The sequence below is a fragment of the Lissotriton vulgaris genome, chromosome 9, assembly GCF_964263255.1.
Source record: "Lissotriton vulgaris chromosome 9, aLisVul1.2, whole genome shotgun sequence".
In the NCBI taxonomy this organism is placed as follows: Eukaryota; Metazoa; Chordata; class Amphibia; order Caudata; family Salamandridae; genus Lissotriton; species Lissotriton vulgaris.
This window is the reverse complement of record NC_141697.1, coordinates 697,405,109-697,418,583: the sequence shown is the minus strand read 5'-3', so window position 1 is coordinate 697,418,583 and position 13,475 is coordinate 697,405,109.

The window sequence follows — 13,475 nt, the reverse complement described above, 5'->3', positions numbered from 1 at the left end:
AAAATGAGTGAGGCAGAAGGACACAAAAACGAGTGGAACAGAAGGCAAAAGGGCCACAAAAACAAGGGAAAAACGAGTGGGAGAGAAGGCAGAAGGGCACAAAAAACAAGTGGAACAGAAGGCAAAAGGGGCACAAAAACGAGTGAAAAACAAGTGGCACAGAAGGCAGACGGGAACGAAAAAACAAGTGGATAGGAGGGTAGAAGGGCACAAAAACAAGTGGAACAGAGGGCAGTCAGGCACAAAAAACGAGTGGAATAGAAGGCAAAAGGGGCACAAAAACGAGGGGAAAACGAGTGGCACAGAAGGCAAAAAGGGCACAGAAATACCGGAAAAATTAGTGGCACAGAGGCAAAATACAGAATACAGAAATACAGGGACAGCTAAGAACAGAAGGCAGAACGGGCAGAGAGGCACGGGGCAGCGTGGGGAACAGAAGGGTAAACCGGGCAGAGACACAGGGGCAGCGAGGGATACAGAAGGAAAGACCAGGCAGAGAGAGCACAGGACAGCAAGGGGAACAGAGGGAAGAAAAATGGGCACAGACCATGTACGGGCAGCGGGGGAAGATAGACAACAGAAGTCACAGACACAACAATGAAAATACAGGCAATACAATAAAAGCAATAAAGCGGAGGATGAACAAACCAATCTACGGCCTACCACTGGCCACCAGGGATGAGGCGCAGGTGGTAGCCTGTGGGTGGTGAAGGGCCTCAAACTTCCTCAGCAGCTGGGGCTGGGAGGCACAGGCGGTGCTGTGCGGAGGGGCAGCGATCTACCTGGTGGGGTACACTCCAGCTTCCACAGGCACTGACGGTATGCTGCCACCAGAGTGAGTAAACTCTAAAGTCTTGGTTTTAAACTCCAACTCCCTCACATTGAATTTCTTGCAGAAGCACTTCATATGTCTTACTTTGTAGCTTTAAAGTTTCTCCTCTTCCCAATCAAAATCAATAGAGGCTATGGATTCTGTATCTTCCATGACAACTGAATCTGGCATCTTTCAAAAATGGAAAATCCCAGAAAGGAATCTACCAAAAAGTATGTGGTTGCGTTATGGTCTGCACTCACTAAGTAGTGTTCACCAATAACTGTACATGAGTCAAATATGCAAGTCCAGAATCCTCACCGCTGACCACAAATGTTAGATTTGGGGGTATCTATTTGGTACAGGCAGGTACTTGTGACAAATAGGGACCCATGCCTCTAGTCAGGGTAAGGGGGTACACTCCTAAAATAACCCCTGCTCACCCCCTTGGTAGCTTGGCACGAGCAGACAGGCTTATCTCAGAGGCAGTGTGTAAAGGCTTTGCGACCACATACAGTAACCCAATGACAAGACTACAGATGGACACCACACAGTTGTATATTAAAAATAAATATTCTTTAAATAGATTTAACACAAGCCCATAAAAGACAAAAATACACAATACTATACTTAAGATGGTAGTTTTAGCTTAGTTCAGCTCAGTTCTTAAGATGCAACACTTTGCGTCAATGTACCTTACGATGCGTTGCGCTTCCACAACAAGCAATGTTGCAGCGATGGAAAAAGTGCTGGTGCAAAGAAATAAAGACGTGAAAATCTTCCAGATGTGGCACGCTTCTCCAATGATGCGAGAAGTCTCTATTCGATGTGTCAGCTGCAGCGGCGACACCCTTGTTCAGCGATGCAACAACTTCTGCTGCAACACTCTTCTCCGACATTTGCGAGAAGCTTCCGCACGATGCGCAACTACAGCAACGACATCCTTGTTCAGAAATGCGACTGCAGCAGCTCCGATGGTGGCGCGCTTCTCCTGGGATGCGAGGCGCTTTCCTCGATGCGGTGCAATGCGACAGCTACAGCGGCGAAACCCTTGTACAGAAATGTGACGGCAGCAGCAGCGACGGTGACACTCTTCTTCCTCGTTGCGACACACTTCTCCTGAGCCAGTGCAATACGACAGCTCCAGTGGCGACACCCTTGTTCAGAGATGCGACGGCAGCTGCAGCGACGGTGACACGCTTCCTCTTCGTTGCGAGACGCTGCTCTCAATGCGGTGCAATACAACAGCTCCAGTGGTGACACCCTTGTTGAGATGTGACGGCAGCAGCAGCGACAGCGACATGCTTCTTCCTCGTTGGGTCGCGCTTCCAGCTCCTTGCGACATGCAGTACCTCAGAAGGCCCAAAACAGCAGCAGGCACTTCCAAAGAACTCTGGGTCAGCTGGGGGTGAAGTCTGTTGTCCATGAGAGTTGAGCAGGAGGGCAAGCTCTTTTCCAAGCCATTGGAGATCCTTTACAAGTTGAAAGTAAAGCACACAAAGTTCTTTCTCCTCTCGTTGGCAGTCAGGCAACCACTGCAGGCCAATCCCCTAAGCAGCACTTCAGCTTAGGAATAGTCTCTCCGCAGTTTATTCAGGTTCCTCTCCACAGCAGAGGTTTCTTCTTGTAGTCCAAAAGTGATCTGATTTCATAGGATCACTGTCCCAATATTTACACCCCAAAATCCTTTGTTCTCTGAGGGGAGAGGGGCCTTTGCCCAGTCCAAACCAGTTCTGAAGCACTCTGTTTACAAGACTCCTTCTTTCCCTTCACAGTGAGGGCAGAAAGATCAGACACCCCACAGGAGGTGGAGCCAGCATTGTGGCAGGAAAGCATAGCCCTATTCAAGGTTCAGGTGCAACTCCTCCCACCCAATCTAGATGCAGATCTCTCTATTCACTACTGAGCTGACTCATTCTGTCTATTGGAATTCCCCAGCCCTGTCACTCAAACTCCAGACAAGGGATACACAACCTAGCATAGGCAGGCTTTGGATCAGGGCCGGACTGGCAATTTCAGGCACCGGGCAATCCCCCAGTAGGATGGATGGGGTGGGGGCCGGTTTTGTCACAGGGGGGCTGGTTCTGTTGCTTGGGGCCGATTTGGCCGTGTCCAACCGACCCTGCAAACAAACATAGCATTAACTTCCACTCCTGCACACTGCCGCCAGCCCTGAACACAATGATTTTCTGTATTAAAGGCTGGTGCTGTGAAGTGAGCAGTGACCTTACCCGCCAGCCGATTTAATTTCATTTAGGCAGCAGGCAGATCAGGCCAGACTCGTTATAATTTAAAACCCACCTGACCATGTGATCATGATGACCTAGCTGCTTGCAGACGTCACCGCGTCCGCGCACAGGGTTTCAGTTTAGTTCAGCTTTAGGGTGGGGTCTGCTGCCTGGTGATGCTCATGCGCAATTAAAAGTAAAAGTGCGCGCAACTCTGAGGCGAGGTCGAGGAGGAGGCAGGCATCGCTCGCTCTCAGAGGCCAGACAAACCCCATCATTTAATCCCCCCTGTCTGCCCCCTGCATACGCAGGTGAGTCTATTTACGACTGGACCAGGAGGACCTCGGAGTAAGACCCGATCCGATCCAAAAGTGTGCCTGAATCCAGGCAGGTTCTGAACTGAAACTGCTGTCTGCAAAACGTGTATGAATCACCTGCCCAGTCAGTACCACCGACACCGAGTGACGTACACTCTCATGCCAGACATCTCCGGCCTGCCAAATCCCACTTCACACAATTGCCTACAACCAGATACCCACAGCCCAAGGAGGGAGGGCTATGGGTGAAAATAAATCATCAGGTCCTTGACCCTGTCCTCCCCTCAAAATAGGCCCATTCCATTATAGAGTGAGAGAGCTCTGTCCAGCGCTTGGAAGAAAGTGCTGCTGACTATTTTCAGAGGACTACCGAAGAAGATGCATGTGTAGAAAACAAGCAATGCTTAAAAACAAGTCCAGGGCAATACACAGCTGAAGTATACCATCGCCCAATTTAGAATGAAAAACAATTCAAATAATTGCAGGGAAACTGGAAGAGCATCAGCTGGAGCAAACCGCAATTTGTATTAGGTTTCATTTTCAAAGCGCTCCAATCTATTGAAACGATGTATGCCTTTCCCTCTGAAGAGGAAGCACTGCTCTCACACAACGCCTCTATGTATTCGCTCCTCTGACTGTACCCCGGAACCCAGGGTTAGTGGTAAATCCAGTGATGGTTGTTGGTGACTGCGATTACTTATGTACTCTGAAAGACCCCTTCATCCGTCACCGAGGAGCCACACAGGCTTCCCTCATCACTGTCTACTCCATCCACCACCCCTGACCCCACCCCTATCCAGTTCATCTTTGCCTCCGTGTCGCACTTCTTCTCTTGTCTCCAGCATCCTCCATCACTTTACATTGACTCACTTCTCATCTCTCGCACACACACCTCTCTTTGTCTTCATTCTCATTATGTTTTTGCTTTTTCTTCCTTTCTCTTCCTCCCTCTCCTTCCTATATCGCTAATCCTTTGCACTCACGTGTAAACTGTTGCTTATCATTCCTCCCCCATCTGTCTCTCCTTCTCTTCCTCCATTCTCTCATTCCCTTTCACCACATCCCTTTCTGTCTTTCTTTTTCCCTCTTCATTTCCTTCTTCCCTGTACAGTCCACCTCTCTCCTCCACCTCTATTCCTCTGGTTCTCTCCACTGTTATCGCATTCTCCCTCCTCCACTGCTTCTCTTCTCCCCTTTACCATCAATGTAAACACTTTCTTTTCTCATCAGTGCATTTCCTTCATACCACCCCGTACGTCTATATCCTCTCTAGTCTTATTTCTCTCACACCCCTCTTTCACTCCATCCCCCTTGCTTTCTTCATCCCTCATTCCTTCTCTCACTTCCTTTCTCTGTCCCTTTCCAGTCCTATCCCTCACTCCATTTTCCCCACAGGTGCTTCCTGCCTCGTTTCCATCTCACCTCTCACCTGCCCTCTCTTCTCTCGCTCTATTTACTTTGCCTATTTCACTCCCTCTAACTCACCCTCCCCTTTTACCTTCCCTGCCTAATAACACTCTCTCACTCTACTGCCCTGTTTCTCTCTCCTCCTCCCTCACCTTTCCTCCTCATCTTCTCTGTCTGGCTGGGTGTGTGTGTGTGTGTGCTCATCTCCCCCGAGCCTCCTCTCTCTGACTTTCCCTTTTCTTCGCCCCTGCTTGTCTTGTCCTCCCCGCCTATTGGCACTCTTCCTCACGGCCCCCTTCCTGTCTCCCTTGCGGCCTCCAACGGCCCGTGCCACTCATGCCCTCTGCCTGGTCTCAGTGGCTGCGAGCTGCTGCAGTCTGTGCCCATGGCTGTCTGTCTTTCCCTCACTGACCTCACCCAGTCAGGGCTGAGACATTCACTCACAGGCTAGGCTGAGAGGAGGGTGCACACTTGCACTGGACTCCTGTCTGCATAGGACACGCATCCCGACACTCTGGGCTGGGGGAGGGGTGATGGCTAGATTTGTGCTGCCACCCGTGATGCCCGTGAACATTTGCACGTTCTGTCTGAATTCAGTCGTTATCCAGCTAATATGGTCAGGTGTGCCCTCAACCCAGCCAATGTGGTTTCACTTGCTTTCAATATTTAAAATGTTAAATAATACTTGTGAGAAAATGTATTTGGTACTTTGGCTAATGGTGCTCGAATAAATTATTGGACTTGGGTGGGGCACAGAATAAAAAAGTTTGAAGACCATTGGTCAGATGATAAGTTGCTGAGATTTGAAATCAAGACCAAACGTATGACGCAGTTCAAATAATTCCTTCTCTCTCTGTGCCTACAATTGCAAATCAGTGCACCTGTGTAATGCACATATGTGTAAAATCCAGTGTACTGTGCAGAACTCTACACATGTTCCAACCCTTCCCCCTCAGCCCCTGCATATGTTGCAGCCTGGCAGACGCCTTTAAGCACTGACTGCACAGCTTTTCATCTAAGCTGTTGAGCACAGAGGACATTGTGGTAAACACGGCTTAGTGGGTTAATGCATGTGCTGATGAGCAGATCGCTATGTCGGGGGACAGATTAAGACATTTCAGAAGGTTAATGTAGCGGTTGTGAAGCTCACTAACCTCCAGGTTCCATTCCGGTAACATATGCATAGAGGTTAATGCACCTGCTGCTAAGTACCGGCAGGGAACAGACTTTAGAGCGCACAGAGCGATGGTCTCATATGTTCCAATGATAACTGTTAGGAAGTGTGTGAAGGAAGTACACAACTGTCAAAATATAGACCGTGCCAAAGAAATAGAAATGAAATGCTACCAGGTGTGTGGGTTGAGTGAGGCAGGGATGGTGGAGTGAAGAAGATAAAAGTGGGTATGTGCAGAAGGCAAGAGTCAAAAGGAATGGCACAGAAGAGGAAAGAGATGACACTGTTTTGCAACTACGTGAAGAACAGAATCTTAGTTTCTGTGTTTTCAGCCATGCCCTTCCTTACATAGACCACGACTCTTGGAAAATATTTCTAGTTCTACTACTTTTGCCACATTCCTTCTAGAGACCCCTTGCTGTTTTTATCCTACTTGAAGCACTCAGTATTTATATAGTACACTAATTAAATGCGCCTGTTGTCAATATAGGTGCATAACCTGCAGTCAGCAGGCTTGATTCCTCATCTGGCGCGTTATCACTCATGCTGCAGACAGCAACAGCTTCAAATCCCAAACCCATGTGTCGCAGTCTACCCTACAACAGTGGGTCATTGAGTGTACCAGGTCCCTTTCCAGTCTTTTCATTACTCTCAGACTCATTATTCTCATACTCCTCATGGTCGCTAACTTCATCCTTCTTCACACAACTACAGTATATCATTTGTTATTTGCTTTTGCCTTTTAAAGGAAAATAAGGAAGAGAAAAAAATCAATAGCGAAAAAAGAAAGGGATACAAAGGAGAAGGAAGTGAAAGAGAAGCTAGGATGGAAAAGAGAGTTGAAGGCAGAGGGGACAAGAGGAAGAAGTGAGAGAAGGAATGGAATAAAGTAACGGGCTGATAGGAAGGAGGAACAAGGGTAAGGGAGGGAGGAATGAGAGAGCGTTAACCAGGATAGAAATTAAGTAAAGAATCTTAGGTGATCATGGAGAGATGGTAGGGAAGAGTGAAAGGGAAAAGAAAGGAACATAATGGAATGAGAGGAGAGATTATATTTAGAACATGGGTTATAAAAAAGGAGAGACAATGAGGATAAGAACTGAAAGGATAAGAGAACAGAGAAAAAAGCGAGGAAAATCAAATGGCAAAAAAGGTTTAAGAATAGAGAATTTGACATCTGAGTAAAAAGCGTAGAAGGAAGGATTAGGAAAAAGAGTAGCAAGGGAAAGAAACGTAACTGGAAGAATGCCCTTCTTTCTGGGTGGGAACACGTTTAAAAAAAGCATAATAAACAGCTAGTTGAAGATTATTGAGTCTGGCTGAAAGTACTTGAACAGGAGTGAATGTGAAGAAGCCAGGGGCATCTCATAGGAAATGTGTTTAATAGCCAAAGTAGTGCAGTCAGAACATCCTATTATATCTGAGCTAAACTTGGAGTTTAGGGAGATAGTGGTCTTGTTCTAACTGGTGCTCCTCCTCAGTGTGACACTATATGCCACCCCCAGTGTATTTATTAAAATGCAAACAGAAAATACGATGTATACGATTCACTACTTGTGCCTATTTTTGGTGCTCTCGTAAAGAATATCTATGGGTACATATGAATGGGTGGGTAACCAGGTGCTCTTTAAGGTCATCATCTAATATTTACTGTGCTTTCAAAGTTGATACAATTGAATATGTAATGAAAAATGTGCTGTAAAATTCACCATTTTGCTCTGTATTTTTCCCAAACCCCCCTAGTACCGGTCGGGCTCGCTCGCTCGCTACGCGCCGTACGGGGGCTGGTCTGGGAAAATTTGCCAGGGCTGCTTTCAGTTCCCAGTCCGTCCATCAACACCCCCTTTTGTACCATTTAGTTCCCAGTCCGGCCCTGCTTTGGATAGTTAAACAAGAAAATACCTACTTTCTAAAAGTGGTATTTTCAAACACAGAATGTTAAAACCAACTTCACTAAAAGATGTGTTTTATCATTCTGAGTTCAGGCATACTAAACTCGAATTTCTACCATGTTCGCTGAGTCAGTTAGGATTATAAGAATGTAATAATCTAACTACCCATTCTGGCCTGTGAGAACAGGTGGCCTTGCAATAGTGAAAAACGAAAATGGCTGTAATTCACTATTAGGACATGCCACACACATCAGGGCTTGTCCTACCTTATACTTACAATGCACCCTACCATTGGGCCTACCATAGGGGTGTCAGATATGAAGAACAGGGAAGGTTTAGGGACTGGCAAGTGGGTGCACTTGACCAGTCAGCATGACAGTACCAGCACTTGCACTGTGGCACTGGACATCAGTGGCACAGTGCCCAAAGCATCTAACACCAGCAAAAACACATGAGGCAACAACAAAAATGGAAGGGAGACCGAGGCCAATGGTGCCAGGTCTAACAGTGTGCATTTATATGTGTATGTGGAAGAGTGTGTGCATGTGTGAGAGTAAATGTGTGTTACAGTGTCTGTGTGTTTATATATGACAGTGTATGGCACTGTGGATATCTGTGTTTTAGTTGTATGCCACAGTGTTTGTTTGTGTTAATATGACTGATTATGTGAGTGTGTGTTTGTGTAAGTGTGCAAGTGTGTTCTTCTCTATTCATGTGTGTGCGAAAGTGTGTTTAAATGTGAGAGTCTGTGTGTGTGTCTGTGTGTGTTTTTGTATGTGTGTAAGAGATTTAATCTGTATGTGTGATTGTGTATGTGTGTGTGTGTGTGTGAGTGGAACACTCTACGTATGTGTGATTGTGAAAACGTTTGTGAGTATACATGTGTGTGTATGTGACTGTGCATGTCTATATGTGTGTGTCTACCTTAGAGAGTGCGTGTATGTGTATGAGTCTTTGAGTGAGAGTCAGAGTGAGCATGTCTATACAAATAAATTTAACAGTGTATGACTAGTTATATATGTTCCTATCAGAGTCGGGACTCGGTAAACAGTTGGTATGGAGTTGGACACCATACTCGGAGTCAGACTCAGGAGGATTAGAGATGATGGAATGACTCAGTGCATCAGCGTGAATACTTTGAGAACTACCATCAGAAGTAGATGGACATTTTCAAATTCACTGAAACCAACAAATTTGTTGATGACTTTGAAGTGTAGTGGTGGTGAGTAACAGTGACAGTGGTGTGATAATGTTTACATGATTGGGAAAATATTATGCTGCTGGGTGTGTGTGTTCTTTGTGTTGTCTAATCAAATTTGAAGCTAAGTTGTGGTTTGGTAGGGGGCCTGTTTATTGAAGGTAACCGGAAACAGACATTTATCCATGCTACCGCTAAGTCTTCTCGTTGCACTCCTTATGCAGTTCAACTTTTCTCCTTGATTCTTCAATGTAATTTTTCTTTTCTAATTTACATGCCCTTCACGCTGTGCCATACCGGAAAAACAATATAACATACTCTCACGTAACATACCAAACCACATCCTCCAGGTACCTAAGATTAATGGACAGGTCAAGAGTAATGCAGATGCAACTTCCAATTTGGCAATACAGTATCATTTTTTTTTAATCTTTAGACCTGTGTGTGCTATTTATGTGTGTTTACTTGACTCCTAAGATATTTTCTTTTTATTTGCTATGTTTCAAAGCTTGGTACAACAGAACATAATGTACCATGGGTCTCTCTGGGGGCAGATGCGCAATTTGATTTGGCTTACCTGTACTATTCATCATCATTCCTCCATTTCCTTTTCCTCCCATAACAGATTTATGATGGTCAGCTGCCAAGATGAATGTTGTTCATGTGTAGTGTTTGTCTTTGTCAAACCTTTCCCTCAAATCCCCCTTCCCATCCATTCATAGAACCCATAACCCTGTTCCCCAAGGCTCTATGACTTATTGAGGTGTGACTATATTAAATATACACCATTAATTGATCACACACTTGGTGGGGCAGATGTGGTGAAAGCAACAACAACTCAGTGTGAGGATCTTCTTCAGCTCTAAGTATAGCTCACACTGGCAATATTATATATATTTAGATTATCCACCCATGTACAGTATTCAATATTTAATTTTTTTTCAGAGGAACATAATTCATAATTGCCAGCATCATCATCCTTCTGGCGCTGTATTGGGTGCGTCAAAGGTTACGCTTGTCCACTTCATAGCTCGAGTCGACTTCATTTTGTAACTTTTACTCGCTCACCTTTCTGATTATTTTAATTTAGCATTTCTTATCATATTTTCTTTATTGGCTCTCTTCTGCTGTTCTAATAGTCTAATCTCCCTCTGGCGACTGTCTCATTTTTTGGGTAAAGAATGCATATAAAATAGTTTTGCCTTCCATTTAGTTAATTCCCTGTGATGAAGCTTCCTCATGCTACAGTTTGAGTTCAGCTAGGAGGGAGTGGGACCTTGCTTCTGGATCTGGTGCTTCAACTATTCGACTAGTGCGCTAGCACGCTGGTACTGTCAACTATCACCACCATGGCATCTTGGGTAACCATGCAGCAATCGCTTAATCTAATCACAGGTAAGAGAAGAAATGTGGGGATTCATTGTTGGGCTGCAATAATCTATGTAAAATGGAAATTCACACAACCACACCTCCTCCGTGTCCTTAGGGTTTAATAACTTAATATAGTTGCAGACTGCAGAGACCAGGAGAAGAGAGTAGTAAGACAAGTTAAGGTACAGCATAACTATTTGTTGGTGTTATACTATCGGGAGATTTTAAAAACTGGCTTGGGGATGCAGCTATGAAAGGAAGCAGTGCGAAGTAAAACCATAACCCCCAAAAACAATTTAAATCATATGTACAACTATAAAAAATGTATTTTCCTAAAAATATAAACTAGAAAACCCACAAACCCACAAAACATGGCCCACCACTCTCCCTAACCCCAACCAATGTCCAAAGTAAGCCTAAAAAGAAGGTCCAAAAATGTAATTGTCCATAAATGTCCATAAATAAATAGGAGGAAACCCCTAAAAATGCTCCAACTACCACAGCCTAGCAGCAGGCTAGGTGCTTCCACTCCAAATGTGTAAGCACTCCTCTATCTTATTTATTTATTTATACATTTGTAGAGCAAATGGTTACACCACCCGGTGTGTTCCCGAGCTGAGACATATCTAGTTAGTCTGCTGCTGCCCCCAGTGAGACCTGTCAAACTATTTTATTCAGTTTTTGTAAACAGCCATGTCTTCAGCTGTCTGCGGAAGATACTTTCGCTTGGTTCAGTTCTAATGGTGCTTGGCAAAGTATTCCAGATTTTTTCTGCTAGGTACCTGAAAGAGCGAGCCCCTATTCATGCTCTAAATATTCTTGGAACTGTCACCAATGCCATCCCCATGGTTCTTAGACTGCGTAATGGGGTGTATTTGGTCAGTAGTGGCTGAAGGTATCTAGGGCCTATATTTGATAGGATAGGGTGACAGAGGCACATTGCCTTAAACACGACTCTCTTATCCACTGGCAGCCAGTGTAAGGTTGTCAGGGATTTCTAAGTGTTGGCTCTCCTTGGAAGGCTGAGAACCAAATGTGCCAACACATTTTGCACCCTCTGCAATTTGGATAGGCCTTTCTTGGAAGCGTCAAGGTATAACACGTTTCCATAGTCCAATTGGGAAGTAATTACTGTGTACTATGGTTTTTCTGGCATTAGATGGTAACAAATCTATGACTTTCCCCAGGATTTTCATGGACCCATAGCACTTCCCCGCTACCTTCCGAATCTGATTGTCAAATGACAGTTTGGAGTCGACCCAGTTTCCGAGATTTTTCACCTCTGTTTTTGGGGTGGGGACTTGGCCCAGTGATTCTGGCCACCATGACTATGACCATATGGTTGGCGCCTTGCCTTCCACCCTTACCTCCGTCTTCTTCCCATTTAACTTGAGGCAATGGTTTGACATCCAATCAGCCACCTCTTCTAGACATTTAGAGAAGTGGATGGCTGCCTGATCTTTGTCTTGGGACAGCATTGCAATAAGCTGCGTGTCATCTGCATATGACACTATTGACACCTTATGTTTCTCCGCACATTCTGCCAGTGGTCCCACATACAGATTGAAAAGGGTGGGACTCAGAATTGATCCCAGTGGGACCTCTTGGGGCAGAGGGAAGCTTTTGGACAGATGCATCTGTTGTGCAACTTGGAAGCTCCGTTCGGATAGCAATGATGTCATTCACTTCAGGGCGTTCTGCCTGATGCCACTGCCTCTAGTCTTTGGAGAAGCAATTAGTGCGAGACAGTGTCAAATGCTGCACTGAGATCGAGGAGGATCAGTGCGGACGTTTTCCCTTCGTCATCATATTTTCTCAGCGTCTCTGTGGCCATCAGTAGTGCTGACTCTGTGGAGTGCGCCATTCTAAAACCTGACTAGGACGGATGTAGTAAATCATTAGTATTAATGTGGTTAACTAGCTGTTTGTTTTTAATTTTTTCTGCAATCATTGCCACAAACGGTAGTAATGAGATTGGGCGTAGGTTTTCTAATACTGAATATTCTAACGCTGATTTTTTTTTGCAAGGTCTGACGACGGCCTGTTTCCATTTGGTTGGGACCACTCTCATCTGGAAGGAGCAGAGAATGAGTTCTGCAATGTACGGCAGAATCGTGTCGGCCCCCTCCATTACTCTCTCTGGTCGTGCAGGATCTAAAGGGGAACAAGATTTTATTTCTTTAGCTGTGGCTTTGAGTTTCTCTATTTCCTGTATTTTAAATTCATCCAGAGTCTCTCCTGTAAAGTTCCTGTGGCTTTATTCCGACTAAGGGCTCGATTAGGATTGCGGTGAATCCGCATCCTCCGGGCAGCGGAAGCCACCGCCGGCCCGGAGGATGCGGATTCACTGCTGCGGTGAATGAAAAGGCCCCCCGCCACATTAGGATGGCTGGGGGGTCATCGGCGGACGGGAAGACCGTCCGCCGCATTTCCGCCGTGGTCGGCTTCTGACCGTGGCGGAAAAGCTCTAATATGGTGGTGGTGTCTATCAGACACCGCCAGCCATATTAGGATGTGCTTCAGGACATGCCTTTCAATGCCGCCGTGGAAAGGCACACGGTCTTTTCTTTGGGGGCCCGTTGTGGGCCCCCAGGGTGAAGGGGGGGTGGGGTGTGCACATGGAGGTACCTATGCACGGTGCCTGCCGCTTTGTGCATGCGAATGCACAGCATGCATATTTAACTTTGCGGCGGGTGCTACTTAAAGCAGCCCCCGGCCGCAATGTTAAATATAGGGGATGTGACCGCCAGGGTGGCGGTCACATCCTAATTCGACCGCAGGGACCGCCGCTGCCCCTGCAGACGGTCCCTCCACCTCAGGGGTGGCGAACGGACGCAGGTCCGTCCGCCATCCTAATAGGCGCCTAAGTTGGTACCCTGCCGTACGTCTATTGGGAAGGTCTCGTATGTTTTAGTTACTTTATCAGCAAAAAATTCTGCCACCTTATTACAGCTCTTTTTGGAAGATGTTATGTCCTTATTCTCTGCATGATTTTTGAGCAACTTCAGAATTATGAAGATTTCTTTATGGGAGTCGCTGGCTCTTTCTATTTTATCTGTGTAAAATTTGCATCTGAT